This window comes from Hyperoodon ampullatus (assembly GCF_949752795.1).
Source record: "Hyperoodon ampullatus genome assembly, chromosome: 2".
Classification (NCBI taxonomy): Eukaryota; Metazoa; Chordata; class Mammalia; order Artiodactyla; family Ziphiidae; genus Hyperoodon; species Hyperoodon ampullatus.
Genome location: NC_136915.1, coordinates 23,645,670 through 23,661,797, shown reverse-complemented (window position 1 = coordinate 23,661,797; position 16,128 = coordinate 23,645,670).

Sequence of the window (16,128 nt, the reverse complement as noted above, 5' to 3'; positions counted from 1 at the left end):
GCAACGAAGACCCAATGCAGCCAAAAATTAATTAATTAATTAAAAAATATACATATGTAAAGGGCTTAGAACAGTGCCTAGCTCACAGTAAGATCTACCTAAGTGTTAATTATTACTGCTATCTGGAGACTAAAATATGAACTGAGAGGTGTGGGGCTCGCTGACATAATAATATATTTGGTAAGCACTCAATTGCCAGCACCAAGCTGAGCACATTACATGGTTATCTGTTTGAAACATCATAAGAGACCCTTGAGGACCACCTGACTACCCTATCTAAAACAGCCTCCACTTACACACCCTTGCCCTGCTTTAATTTTGTTTCATGGCGCTTCTACCTGACTTTCTACTATATATTTACTTATTTGTCCCTCTCAATAAATTGCTGCAGTTTAGACTCACTAGACTGCAAGCTCCAGGAGGGCAGGGACTTTGTCCTCTTGCTCATCTCCCGGAACAGTGCACACTCAATAAGTATTTGCTGAACGAGTGAATGAGTTATCCCCATGTTATATATAAGGAAGCTGAGGCTTAGTTAGGTCAGGTGACTTGGCCAAGGTCATTCTGTGTACTAGGGGTGAAGCACCTGTACATATATATTCTTGAATATTCTGGTCCCCTGCCTCAGGTCCTCAGGTTCGGGAGCTCTAGCTCTACCACCTCTGTGCCTCAGAGGCTTCCTTCACCTATCAGACCTGGAAATCTGGTGCCATGAAGGATAAATCCTGAAGATCAATCACAAGACAGCTCACCACTACCATCTCTGTGTTATCCAGCAAATACAGATTCATGAAAACCAATATTCTCTATGCCATGAAGTGCTAGGCAATGACACACTGTACTTAAAGAGGCTTCATTGGAGTGTGTAGTATTTAATAATCATCACCCTGAAAAAAAAGTGGGGATCTTAGGCTAGCAGAAAACAGCCAGACATAAGGCAGATGTAAACCACTCAAATGCAGAGTGCCGTGCAACACCACACCAAAACTGTTGACACAGGCTTTAGAATCTTAAAGGTTTCAAATCCAGTCCTGGCTTTTAATTCTTAGCCTGGAGATGAAAGGGCTTTGTAAACTGTAAAGTACTATCCACACATGTTATTAGTTAGGTACACACCATCACCTGTTAGGCTAAGTGCCAGATCCTTGAGCATAGCAGGGCCCAACACATAGTAGGTGGGGAGAGGAAAAGTAATGCCCAATCCAAAGGCAGAGAAACTACCCTCACTCCTGTGCCCATCTGCCCTCTCAGAAGAGGCCTCTGCAAACCAGACATCCGGCCCCAGCTCACCCTGCAGAGGCTGCCATTGAGTACAGGGTAAAGGTCCCAAGCACCATCTCTGAAGCTAATTTCCTAGGAAGAAACTCAGCTCCCTCCCTGCCTGCTGCTCCATGCTCACATCTGGGTGGCGGCTGTGCCATGCACGCTCCAAGCCCCAGGATGGGGTCTCTAGGGGCCATCTCTATCCCGCCTGCCAGCTGAGCCCACCTCTGCCTCCCCCACCACCCCTCCTTTTCCTTCCTAGGGAATACAGGCCCTGCAAGCTGCCTCTCAGCCCCTGGAGCGGTCAAGGGCACTAAGGGAAAAAAACAAAAAAGACAACATGAAAGGGTCCTAATCCTTCCCCATTGCAAACTGAGCTCCAGCAAAAAGCAAACACCAGCTGCACAGAAGAGGGTGAAATTAGATGGTGAAATTAGGTGGTGACCAGGGGGGAAGGCCAGGGAGAGTAGATGGGGCCTCCAATGACCTGGAAAAGATGAGATTGGAAGAAAGCGGGGGTGGGGTGGGGGAACAGTTGGAGTCTGAACCATTCCCAAATCTGGGACATGGGCAGATTAGGGACACAGCTGGCCTGAAGCCCCAGTGGTAGGGCTCATGGAAAACATTTGTCAGTTGTGGGGAGTGGCAAGAGATGAAGAGGGCTTTGAAAAGCTGGGCCCACCAGCAAAGTGTTCTGAACAGTCACTACTGAATAAAAAACAATCCTGGTACCAAAAGTACATGAAGAGTAGAGCTTTCCATCCGGCCCATGGTAATAAAATTGCAGTCATTTTAGACCTTTTAAACACAAATGATAAATCAAACAAGCTATAACAAGGTGGAAAAATTGCTGTTTATACAGTGGTATACATTTCCAGGGGATTATTTTTAGTAGCAGTGCTTGCATTGTTCACAGAAAATATAGTTAAGTAAGAAAAAAATTTTTAATCAACATAAAGCCATCAATCAGAAATAACTACCATCAATATTTTGGTGGGAGATTTCCCTTCTAGTACCTCTCCTGACAGATATACTTTTTTGTTTATATATATTAAGTCATATGAAATTGCTGATTTTATAGGTTAAAATGGTCAAGTATCAGCAATTGCATATGGTTCAGCCTAATGCTTTTCTAAATTTTAGATCATATTGTTTCAGAACCCACTTTTTTCTCCTAACAATATATTATGACATCCACAGTGCCCTCAAGTGGATGTACCATAATTTAATTAAACCTAAATGTTATTAGACATTTAGGTTATTTCCCATTTTTCTCTCTTTTTATTTCTTTTTTCTTTTTCTTTCCCTTTTTTTCCCCATTTTTCTCTCTTATATACTTGACAAATATCCTTTTATCTAAATCATACCCATGATTATTTTTTAGAACACACTGACTGCAGCATATATTTTTTAATTATAACATACGTAGCTGCCTGTGCTGGTCATTTTTTGAGATAAAAGCAAAAGAAATCAGCAGATGCAATGAAAGACAATACCATGAATGAATACTCTTTCACATTTGAAAACACAAGAGCATGTTTTGACCTCTTTGATAGAATGCACTTTGCTTACAAAAATTGCATTAAGCTCTGTTTTAAAGAGTTCCCTGTGCACAGTAAAAGCAAAAACAGCTAAGCATGATTAAAATCCATATATTGGAGTTGGCAAGTTACGTCCTTTCTGCTGTGAAGACACTCCAAGAAACAAGGGGCAAAAGGGAAGGAAGTCGAAATTGTAAAAGAGGACCCAGTGGACAGTTTAGTAAGGTATTCCTTCAGGCCTCTAGATTCACAAAATGTTAGAACTGGATAGGCCCTTAGAGATCATCAAGCCCAAGCTGATTTTAAACATATTGGGAAATGGGTCCAGAAACTGGAAGAGACTTGCCTGAGGTCACATAGCACAGGGGCGGCAGAGCCCAAACTTGAACCCAAGTTTTCTGACCCCTACTCCAGATTCTGTTCACTGCCTTCTTCTAAGTGCAGCTACATTTCTCATCCAAAGCTGGAGGCCAAGCTAAATTGTACAGCCACATAACCTAGGACTGTCTGAGCCGGAAAGGACCTTAGAGATAACTTATTATTAAAAATAATGACCACTACATTTATTAGATATTTACTATGTGCCAGGCACGTACTGAGTACTTTATATGCATTAATGCACTTAGCCGCATAGCAACCCTGCAAAGTGTTATTAGCCTCAATTGCAGTTGAAGAAACTACAGTCTAGAAACATTAGGTGATTTGCCCAATGTCACACAGTTTAAACGAAGTCCATCTGCTACCACTGTCCCCTGCTCCACACTGCTTTCATGTCACTCTCAGGAAAGCACTTTGGAAATGAGATGAAGGAGCAACATCAACATCTGTCCCAAGACCCCAGGGAAAGGCTGTTGTGGCTGCTTCTGATTGGAGCCCTGGGCCATTCAAGGAGGGACCCAAGAATCTGACCTCCCATGACCCTCCCCAACCCCCTTCTCTCACCAGCTGGAGTATGCCTAATGTCCCTGATCCAGCCAAGCCTCCAGCTCACTCAAGCTTAACCCACTAATTCTCTATCCCTCAGACAGGCAACCCTCTAGGCCCAGAGGGTTTCCCAAGAAACATGGGAACAGGCTCGGTGCCACCACCTAGCTGAGCCCCTTCTAAACCTGCTAAAGTCAGCCTGGCCCCACCCTCCCCTGGTAGAGGGCAGAGGAGGAGCTATGGGAGGAGGAGACTGGGTACCCAGAAATGGCCAGGTTTGACTTGCCCTAAGAGCCTCCAAAGCTGCTGTGGCAGGACAGTTCCTGAGCTGTCTGTCTAGCATTTAGCTAGTCTCCATTTCTAAGCCTTCCAGTGACTGGGAGTTTTTCCATGGGGAAAAAAAGAGAGAAATGACTACAAATAAGTCCAGCCTCAGCTCTGCAATAAGTTCACTGTGTGACTGTGGGCAAGTCACTTACCCTCTCTCTTAGTCAGCTCGGTCTGCCTTAACAAAATGCCATAGACTGGGTGGCTTAAGCAACAGAAACTTATATTCTCACAGTTCTTGGAGGCTGGAAGTCCAAGATCAGGGTGACACCCTGGTCAGATTCTGGTGAGAGCTCTATTCCTGGCTTGCAGACAGCCACCTCTTCTCATGTCCTCACATGGCAAAGAGAGGGGGAGCTCGCTGGTATCCCTTCTCATAAGGACACTAATCCCATCATGAGGGCCCCTCCCTCGTGACCTCATCTAATCCTAATCACCTCCCAAAGGCCCCATCTCCAAATACCATCACATTGGGATTAAGGCTGCAATGTGCATTTTGGGTGGGATGCAAATTTTCATCCTTTACACCCTCTCTGGCCTCCCATTTCCACACCAATCAAATAGAGGTACCCACCCAGGATATCACCCGGGGTAGCAAGAAGGATCAATTATGTGGGAGGTGCAAAGGGTTCTTCAGATTACAAGCCCGCACCTGTGCTAAGTATGATTTTTATTGTTTATTTTTATTTTTATTCTGCTATAAACCAAGCAGAAAAAAATACTCAATCCCAAGGCAAAAGGCTCCGTGGAACTGAGGACATGCTGGTCCCCCCTTTCTTCATCCAGCGGACATTATTGAGCACCTCCTGTGCATAGGCCCTGGGGATCACGGGATGAATGAGATGAGACCAGTAGCACCAAGAACAAACACCCTCATCGTCATCCCATATTTGGGTGATGGCAAGAAGAGATAAAAGGATTGGGGGCTTTTTTTTTTTTTAACATTTATTTCTTGCATTGCTCTATTTAGCAAACCCTTAATATTGCCCTGAAAACCGGCTATTCTGCAGCTTACTTACTCTTTACGCAGGCCTCTCACTGTTGTGGTCTCTCCCGTTGTGGAGCACAGGCTTCGGACGCGCAGGCTCAGCGGCCATGGCTCACGGGCCCAGCCGCTCCGCGGCATGTGGGATCCTCCCGGACCGGGGCACGAACCCGTGTCCCCTGCATCGGCAGGCGGACTCTCAACCACTGCGCCACCAGGGAAGCCCGGATTGGGGGCTTTTAAGGTAAGCAGATGGAGGTTCAAATCAAAGCTCCACCACTGAGATGCTATGTGAGTTCAGGCGAGTCACTACTCCTCTTTTCCTTATCTATAAAATGGGGATGACATCTGCAAGCCATTGTACCAAGTACTCTTCATGCAACACGTCACTGAACCTTTACAACAGCCCCTTGAACACGGTATGACTCTAATTCCCATTTTACAGATGAGGAAATAGAATCTCAGAGAAGTGAAAAACTTACCCAAGATCACCCAGCTAGTAAGAGTCAGAGTTAGGATTCAAACCCACATCTGCCTGGCTTTATTGCTAGTACCGTCTTACAGTTTACAGATTGCCTGCATTCCTGTAATGGTCATTATAATAATACCAGCATAAAGAGCACTCTCTATGTGCCTAGATCCTTTACCTGCATTCCCTTATTTAGTTGTCACAACAACCCTATGGAGTGGGTACTATTTTAACCCCATTCTTTAGCTTTGGGAACTGAAGTCAGAAAGGTGAAGCAATTTGCCCAATGTCACACAGCTAAGAAGGGGTATAGTGGGGAAACCAAGTGTGTCTGACTCCAGAACCCTATCCTTGCCCACTGCACTATCCTGCCTCTCTTCCCTGGTGAAGCCAAGCAGGTGTCTATCTCTTTATCTCTGTTTGACAAATGAGAAAGCTGAGGCCCAGCAAAAGGTACTAATGTGCCAACGGGGGCCCAACAACTCAGCAGCTAAGCAGGGACTTGAACCCAGGCTCCTGAGTCTTAAACATAGGGTTATTTCCTCCACCCATAATACCTGAATCCTGGGCACCAGAAAATGGCCCTGTGAGCTGGACCTTTGGGAACTATACCTCCCCCAGAGGCAAGGGGACCCCCCTCTAAACCAGGCTAGGCATGGAGAGCCAAGCATGTGCGGGAGAAGAAAGTCTGCAGAATACTGCCTGGGGAAGACAGCGATTGAGCTGGTATGCAGGTGCCCCTAGGTTTGGGCACCTCTGTCTTGGTCTTCCTAAGCCATGGACCCATAGCTGGGAAGAGGGTAGTTATAGAGGAAGCCACTCCAGGCCTGGGCCCCTGCTGGCTAGCACAGCTCTTTGCTGTGATTTCTGCTGAAAAACAAAAAGCTCAATCCTCTGAGCCTAAGTGCTAATTACCAATAATGACATAATAACCATGTAGGCCCGACAGCCAAAGAGTCCCAACTAGAAATTCTGCATAGCTCAGACTCAGGAACAAAAGATTTGGGCACTCCAGCTGAAACTGATGCCCTGGCAGAAAATGTCAGAAGCTAAAGGGCTTCAGAGTTGACACAACCATGGTATTATCTGGCAGATGGAGATGATGACCACTCATACAATTATTTATTGAGAATCTAGTGTGTGTGTGTGTGTGTGTGTGCGTGCTCAGAATAGTGCTAGACCCAGAGAGAAGAGGCTTCATTTCTTCATTAATTCACTCCACAAATATTTACTGAGCACCTACTATGAACCACACACTCTTCTAGGTACAAGGGATATAACATTGAACAAGACAGACAAATATTACCATCGTCACTGAGCTTACATTCCAGTGGGGGGAGTCAAACAATAAGCAAATATTCTATAAAATATTGTATGTCAAAAAGTGATAAGTGCTGTGGAGAAAAATAAGCCAGGAGGGAGGATAGGGAGTGTTGGTGTTGTAGTGCCACACTGTTAAATAGAGTAGTCAGGAAAGGCCTTACTGAGCAGGTGACATGTAAACAAAAAAAATTAAGGAGATAAGAGAACAAGTCATGAAAGGATCTGGGGGTAGAGTGTTCCAGGTCGAAGGACCAACAAGTGCAAAGGCCCTGGGGTGGAAGTGTGGCTGGTGGCTTCAAGGACTTGCTGCCTGAGATCATACCTCTAGTCATTAACAGAGCTGGGAGAGAAAAGGCATCAGACAGACTGATCACCCACTGTGTACCTGAACTCTCTTGCATCTTAGGACAATTCTGGAGGTAAGGATTATGCTGACTTTTCTCACCACTTTACAGTTGAGGGAATGAGACCCACAGAAGAGAAGTAATGATCCCACATCACACATCTAGAATAGGCAGGTCTGCTTGCCTCCAGCTTTCTCCAGCCTCCCTGCTCCTCTTCTCTAGGCCCTGTCTGTGCAAATCCTAAATACGTATGTGTTGAGTGAATGAATGAACAGATGAATCCTGCACATTCTCAAGCTCTGCCTTCTCCGTGAACTGCTTCCTAACTGGCCTTGGCTGATTTCTTCTTGTCTCTGCTAATCTAAGAATAACAACAACAATAATTCCAGTGTGCCAGCTATGGATGGAGTACTCTACCTGAATTATGTAGTTTAGCCCTTAAGTACCTATGAGAAGGTGCTAATATTTTTCCCATTTTGTAAGTGAGAAAACTAAAGCTCACTGAGGTAAAACAACTTGCTAGAGGTCCCACAGCTGGTCAGTGATGAAACTGCGATTCAAACTGAGCTCTGTTGGCCCTTCTTTTAATCCTGTAATGTTAGTAGAAACCTCTGACATCAATCCATCCCCTTTCTTTTAGAAAACAGAGAACAGAGGCTCAGAGAGGTCAGGAAGAGCTGGGTGAGGGCCGCAGCCCTCCAGCCCCCAGTCTGGTGGTCCTTCTACTCTTCCACATTTGGGGCTGTGGACCAGGTTTGCCCTTCTAGGCCTATTTCATGGCCTCTGCAAAAGTCTTAGTGTCGTCTTAGCTGCCTGAGGGCAGTTCCAGGGAACTCAGAGTCCACCTCTGTCCCCTCAGCCCTCAACCGTCTCCACAGTAAAATCAGCTGAGGCCTGGGTAATGCAAGACCCTTCTGACTCTGCTTTTCAAAGCACTTGCGGTGGCATTTGATCAGAAGAGGCTGCGGAAGGGAAACTCTGTCCTCATGTGGCTTCTGGAAGAGAGACCATGCAGGCTTGGTGTCAGGAGGGCAGAGGTGAGCAAGGGGCAGAGGCCAAAATGAGGCCAAGGGTGAGGATAGAGTGTTCTAGCCAACTAGGAAGGGGGAGGTGGGGGAGAGGGGGCAAAAGATGCTGAGCCTCTGGCTCTAACACCAGTTTATTGGGTGTCATCTGTTCAACAAGAAACTGTATCAAATACTCCAGGTTCCTAGACTGCGAAGAGGTAGGGCAGAAGAAGGTTCTCAGAGGCAGCAGTTACAACAGCAGCCGCAGTTGCCACCTACCACTGAGGCCTCACAGTGCTGACCCTGGGCTAAGTGCTTTATCTACATTATTGCCAATCCTCACAGTAAAATCAGCCCCATTCTACAGCAGAGGAAACTGAGGCTCAGGGAGGTGAAATGATAGCCAACATCAAAACCATTCACAGGATAGTACAAAAAGGGTCCGGAGACCTAGGTTCCTGCTGCATGACCTTGCGCCATCAGCCACCTGCTCTGATCTGAGGTTCCTGCATCTGTGCCAAAAGGGTCTTCGTCACCAGCCTTTGCTGTAAAACCCAAGAGGCTCAGGGATCCAGTTCTGCCCAGACTATGGGGCCTCCCACAGATACGGGACATCACTCTGCTGCTGGCTTTGGCCTCTAGCCCAGGAGGGGCCTCTAGGGTGGGGAGTTGGGGAGAGCCCTGCCCTCAAGACTGAGCGTCCTTGGGCCTGAGGCCAAGGGGGGGCAAGGGGTAGGAGGCAGCAAGCTCGGCAGTGGGCCAGGACCCCTCTGGAGATTTGGGCTTGTTTCTTAATCCTTTCCTTCCTTTGTTGGCCAGAGCTCACTGTCAGGAGAGGCAGGGGAAGCAGTGGGTGGGACCAGAGAGACCGAGGAGTCCAAAACATGATGATTTAAGTAGAGTTGCTTTTGACGGGTGCACATTACACTCAGACACTGTACAAGGCCATTTGTGGGGATTACCTCATTGAAGCCTCCGCCCTTCCCTGTGAGGAAGGCTGCTGTCCCCATTTTACTGAGATGGAAACTGAGGTTCAGAGAGGGCAAATGACCGAAGGCCACACAACTTATAAGTGGCAGAGCCAGCAGGGAACCCAGGTTGTTAACTCCTGAGAGAGGCAGCCACTGGGTGTGACTAGAGTGGGGGTAAGAAGGGACAAGGAGGGAAGGAGGTGGGGATGGGAGAGGAGGAGGGTGGAAAGGGCCCTGGCAGTCTCTGTGAGGGGAGCAGACAGTCATGAAGATGCAGGAAGGAGAGAGTAGCAAGCGATCATCTCCAAAGTGACCATCTCCAAAGCCCTGCGTGATCTAGGTCTGCTTCCCTGTCCATCCTCACCTCCCATCACCACCTGCCTCTCCCTTTTTGCTCCGGCCATACCAAACTACGGACTTAGGACCCAGGCACACTGTGTAGGTTCAAGCCTTCACACACGCTCTTGCCTATGTCTAGAAATCTGATCCCCCCACTGCCCACCTAGAGAGCTGTTATTCGTCCTTCAAGTCCCAGCTTAGCTATCTCTTCCCCTGAGGCCTAGAGTTAAGCACCTGCTGGGCTGGGCTCGCTCCGAAGTGCTTCATGCTTCCTGAAGGGTAAGACCCCCCTCTGAGACATCTCTGTGCCCCCAGAACCTAGTACACAGTCCATGCTCAATAGATGTATGTTCTCTATACTTGTATTTTATCACTGAACCTTTGAGGCAGGCAAAACAGGTGTTCTTGTCCTCTCTCTCAAGGCGAGGACAACAGGGCAAGAGAGGGAGCGACTTCCAGGGGCCACACAGACATTCAGTGACACTGGCAGGGCTAGAACCCAAGGCTTGTCTGCACCTCACAGCCCCTGTCCGGCCTCCACCCCAAAGAGCTCTCTTCCCTGCTACACCTGCCAGGTTCACCACAAGGGACCCCCAAGGCAGAAGTAGGGGGCGTGGGCCCTAGGGAAACTGAGGCAGAAGGTGGCAAGGAGCAGACAAGTGGCTTTTACCCCCTGACCCAGCTGTGTCCCTCAGCCAGAGACCCCAGCAGGCCCCATCACCCCCAGACCTAAGACCTCACTCTCACCCCTTCCCCCTCCTGCCTGCCCACTGCAGTCTAGCGCACCCTGCTGGCTCTCCCTCCTGGACAGAGCTCACAACCCCCCAGTGCTCCCCATTCCGTGGCTCAGTCCCAGGCCCCATGCCTCAGCATCACTCACCTGGAGAGTTGCCCCTGCCCCTTCCCTCCTGTCTGTCCTCCACACAAGGTGATCCTCCCGAAATACAAGCCTGGCCACGCCATTCCCCTGCTTCATACCCAATGGTCCCCCATGGCCTCTGGGCCAAGCCTCCTAACTCCCCTGAGCCTGTCTCTCCAGCTGCATCCCCCCAAGTGCAGGTCACGGCTCAGTACCTTGGCAAAGCAGTTCCTTCCACTAGGAATGCCCTTCCTCCTGGTCTTTGCCTGAGGAGATGTTCACAGTTCACACTTTATTGCTTCAGTCAAAGGTGGGGTTGGTAGTTTCTGTGTCCTCCTCCCCAGCCAGACTCTGAGCTCCCAGGCGAGGAGGCAGTGGGGGCAGAGATGACACAGATTCACCTCTGTGCCCCATGCCCAGCACAGGGCCTGGCACAGAGTGGGTATGAATGAAAGCAGATGGCTAGGAAAGGGAGGTACATTCCTACCTCCAAGAGGCCTCCTCCCTCCCTATATGCAGGTGACTTTCAGAACCTGTTAGATTGGTTACTACCTGCCTGTCCCCAGCGGGTTCCTCCCAGGCCTGGTCTCCACTGTCTCAAGAGGGATATCTTTGTAATCCCAAAATAATACTCATAATTATAACTATAATAACAATAATTACTATCATTGAGTACTCACCATGTGCCTTACATGCATTATCTAATCCTCATAAGAACTCTTAAGAGGTAGGTAGTTTCCTTTTTTATCCCCATTATACAGATAAGCAAACTAAGTCTCTATGAGGTTAAATGTCTTGCCCAAGGTCACACAACTAGTAAGCGATAGACGCAGGATTCAAGCCAGGTCTGTCTGACTCTCAACAACTACACTGGCAGGGCTTCTCCTGCTTTCTGTTCTCTCCTTTCTTGAAAACTCTTGGAGCACCAGGCTGAGTGGGGGCACTGTGCGTGTGTGTGTGTGTGTGCGCACGTGTGCATGTGTGTGTGCGTGCGCACATATGTGAGTGTGTGTGTGTGTGTGTGTGTGTGTGTGTGTATCTATATATTCAGCAAACAGCCCAGCAGCCCCCACCAATACTGTGCTGGGCAATGGAGATGGACAGAGAAGACTCAGACCCAGCCTCTGCCTCCTTTGGGGAAGTAAGAGAGTTTCACACTAATAATTGCGGCCTTGGGGTGAGCAGATTTGGGTCTGAGCCCCAGCTCCACCCCTAAATAACTATGTGACTCTGGGTAACTCACTTGATTTACTTTGTACCAATTCCCTCATCCATAAAGGAAGCCATAATGCCTCCCTCATAGGGTCACTGGGAGGACTAGATGAGATAATGTGTCTAAAATAACATATAACAACCAGCCCAGCATATGAAAAATATCCAATAAGTGGCAATAGTACATATGATGACTAGAGAGTCTCAGGATCCCTTGGCCAAGGTGGGATGCAATTCTCCAGGGCCCTCCCTGGAGCCTCCTTAGCCAGGGCCAAATAGTAATAGTGATGATGATTCCTAATCCACCCATTTGCTCACTCAATAATCCTTCAAGGGAAGTATGCTTTATTAACCCTATTTTACACGTGAGGTAACTGAGGCCCAGAGAAGGTGGTTTACTGAACCAAGTCACACAGCAAAAAATGGCAGAGCTGGGACCTCCACTCATTTACTTCCACACTGGGCAGAAGCCAGCCCTTATCCTTGGGCCCTGGCCAGCCTGCTGGGGAGTCTGGGGTTCCTGACTCCTAGATTCTAGTTCCACCCAGGTGGGAAGTTAAAAGTAGGAGAAAGGAGCCAAAAAGAGGAACACTTTACTTAGTCCTCTCCCAGAATGAGCCCAGGCCTGGGAGAAAACCAACAGTTACCAAGCAGGGCCCTGTGGCCCGCACTTCTCACTGGCTCCTTCCCACGCCCCTGTGGGGCAAGTGCTATGATATGCATGTCGCAGATGAGGTCTCCAAGACTCAGAGAGGTTAGTGACTTATCCAAGATCACACAGCTAGGAAAGTGGCAGTCCTAGGAGGCAGAGTCCCTCCTCATCCCTCCCTCCTTCAGCCCCAGACCTCCCCAGCCGCCCCACCCTTCTGATGAAATCCAGAGGCTCTGCCACTCCTTCCCCAGGCCTAAGCAGAGGCCCTGAGTCTCGCTGCCTAGGCCCCTCTCTCTGCTGACTGATGCCTCCTTGGTACTTGATCCCACACTCAGTTCAGAGGACCCAGAGCTCACTTAACAGAGACCTGGCCCCCAAGGAATGCACAATCTTGGGAGCAAAGAGGGGACTCATGCTCACTGAGCCCCTATAAGGCTGGGCACTTCATATGCATTAGCCATTTAATCCAATACACAGCACAATGACGGGTGCATAGTGATGCTGAATTCATATTTTCTTTCATTCAGAAATATTCATTGCATACCTACTACGAGCAACTCTATGCTCGGTGCTGGGATACAGCAGTGCACAGGTGAACAAACATCCCGGCCCTCGTGGGGCTTACGAGAATAAAAGAATAAACATAACTTGTGTCAGGTAGGTGTTAATATTCCCACTTTACAGATGCAAAACGGAGACGCAAAGAGCCACCCATCAGTGGCTAAAACCAGATGCAAAAATCACTGCATCAGTGTGTCAGGAGTCTGGAAAGAAGTCAGCTGGTTGTGATAGGATCCTAACTTCAGAGTTAGGATCTTCCCTCAGCTCTTCCTCCCCCACCCCGGGCCTCCCTTTACACCTCCCAGTGGCCTCAGAGCCACAGGACGCACATTAGAATAAAGCCCATGGGGCAGTTACTTAGCCAAACCAGTACTCACCCAGAAGCAGCCATGGGGTCACGCAGCCATTGGGGGAGAAGCCGTGGAGTCATCGCCGCAGTGGCACATGGAAGCAAAGGACAGCAGTGAGATACAAGCACAGCCAACAAACAAGTCTTTGGGGCCCCTCTTTGGCCTGAGCCTGGGCCCGTGGGGTGGGGGGAACCCTGCCCTTCCCTCTGCCTCCGGGGCTCTTAGGGGCAGATACCGTCTTAGTCAGCAGTCTGATAATCTGATAATCTACCCTGAGCTCATCGGGTCTCCATGGGCCCAGCCCACTGGAGGCAGCAGGATCCCTGTGGACAAACATTAGCTGAGTACCTACTGTGTGCCAGGTGTTGGTCCCTGCCCTCATGGAACCTACAGTCAGTGAGGAAGCAATCTTATAAATAATAACTGAATTACAACTGTGATGAGTGTTTCAAGGAGGAGACTTGAGAACTTGGGGTCATACCCTGGCTCTACCATGTACTAGCTTGGTGACATTGGGCCTATTTCTTGACTTCTCTGTGTCTCAGATTTTCATCTGTAAAATGCAGAAACTATTAGTACCCACCTCCAGGGTTGTTGTGAAGATTAAGTAAGTTCATATATGTAAAACATTTTGAACAATGCTTGGCACACAGTAACACAGCAAACTTCATAAATGTTAGCTATTGTTATCACAGGGATGGGTTTCAGAGAGATCTGGTGTGGGTCAGGCCACCATCTACCTGAGAAGGTAGAGACTAAAGGAGACAAAGAGGTGAAGCTCTAAGCCCAGTGCCTGGTGTATGGTAACGAATTACTCAGTAAATAGTGGTGACATTCTTAGGGTTGTTCTCCAGTGCATCACCCCAGGGTAAAGCATCTCAGCAGAGTTGCTGTCAGAAATGCTCCCTCCCCATAAACTCACACCCAGAAGTGCAGCTTTGGACTGAAAAATAACTAGCACCCACATTCTCACCTGATTCCACAAATGCCTCATCTCCTTTGACCTTCACAATAACCCCGGAAGTGGACAAAGGCAAAATTTTTACTATTCCCATTTTACAGATGAGGACAGTGAGGCGAAGGGACTCCTCTCTGTGTGTTCTTGGCTGCTCACTTCACATCTCCAAGACTAGTTAAGTGGTCAAGCCAGGCTTCCAACTGGCATCTGCCTGGATTTTGTTCTCCAGGTCTTCCCTTCCATTTTGCCCTCAGTCTCTGCCATACTAGCTGTCCAGCCCCAGACAAGCCTTTGAACCTCTCCAACCTCAGTCCCTTCATCTAAAATAGTTGCTGTCAAACAGCCAGCCCAGGACCCAAGCTGTTCCTGACCCAAATTCTCCCTCCGCAGGCTCAGCCACTACTACCCAACTCCTACTCTAACCCTTGACCTCATCACCAACCTCAGCCACTCACCCACAGGCCAAGGAATGTCTGTACTCAACTACTCTAAACCCATGCTTTACAGATGGAGAAACTGAGGTCCAAATTGGCCACATACCCAGGGTTGCCTTTCAGTGCCCAGATCTTGCACTGAGCATAGGCAGGTGGGGCTGGCCCTCTGGAGAAACTCCCTGTGAGGCCCTGACCCCCAAGTTGCTGATTCTGCTTCTTTCCCCCCTCACTGGAACCAGTGGGCACCCACAGAGCCTGTCCCCCACCTCCCCAGCCTGAACATCCCAGAGCTCTGAGCTCACCCAGCAGGGGTCAGGCAGGTTCTGCAAGTAAGGGCTAAGCAATGTGGGCACCTCAGTACCTATGGGGTGGAGTCTCCCCCTTTTAGCTGAGTCTGGGCTTTGGAGGCAGACAGACCTGGCTTAGAATCCCAGCCCAGCCACTTCCTAGCTGTGTGACTTTGGTCAAGTCAATTCACTCCCTGAACTCCTGTGAAATAGGGATAATACCTATTCCCTCACGAGGATGTAAGAATTATGAGGAATACATAATGTTGCATATTAAAGGCTTGGCACAGAGCACCATGCACAGTAAGTGCTCAAGAGGCTGCAGTTCCAACTGTGATTCGAGAACACAGGCCAAGAACAGGACTTGGGGGCCCATCACACTCAACCTTGCCCTTGCCCCATTCTCTCCCCCTCCCCTCATGTGGGGTGAGGGTAGGCCCAAACCAGGTCCCGGAGGCCGTAGTAACAGGCGCCGGAAGATCCTTAGAGACTCTAGGCTCATCTGCCCTTCTCATTTCACAGAAAGAGAAACTGAGACCCAGGGAGAAAAGTGACTGCCCACAGACTATCAGGGAGTGGAATCCTGCCCCATTAATAAACATCAGAATCTTAGGCCCTGGGGAAATTCTGAATGCCCCATCACCCAGGGGACTATCATAAAGGTCCACTCTGCAAATCCCCAACAAATCTCAGGCCACCATGACCTCTATGGTGAGTCTTTCATGGGTATCCTATTCAGCTCTTTGGCCAGCTGACCCATATATGTCACACAGTAGGTGCTCAGGAAAGGCTTAGGGAATAACCACATGAAATTACTCTTTGGTTCCACAGCTCTGCTCAGGCTCCAGAGGTCTCTCCTTGCATCTCCCTTCCTCACTTCCACCACAGCCCGCTTCTTGTCTCAGGTCCTATCAGCTGTACCCAACTCCAGCCAGCAGAGCTCTGGGCCTCCAGAGGCCTGTACTGTATCAGCATCTTCCCAGCCAGGCTGGGAGGTTCCTGCCCAGCAGAGTCAGCCAGGCTCCCTGCCAAGGTCCACTCTGCAAAGGGGGTGCTGGCCTTGCCCTGCTAGGGGCCCCACCCCCACTGGCCTAGGGAGTGGGGCAGCCTGGGGGCGTCTATTGGCACCTGGGGCCTTCAGGAGGGAGACCAGCCTGGTCTAGGCAGTTCAGGGATGGGCTGAGCAGGAAACACATGTGTGTCACCCACACACCCAGGCACTCCACCTGCATCCCACATTGCTAGGAGCTGGCAGGCTCTGCCTGTCTCTCCTGTACCCAGAGGAAACCTCAGGGCTTCCTCACTCTATTCCCTTCTTAAAA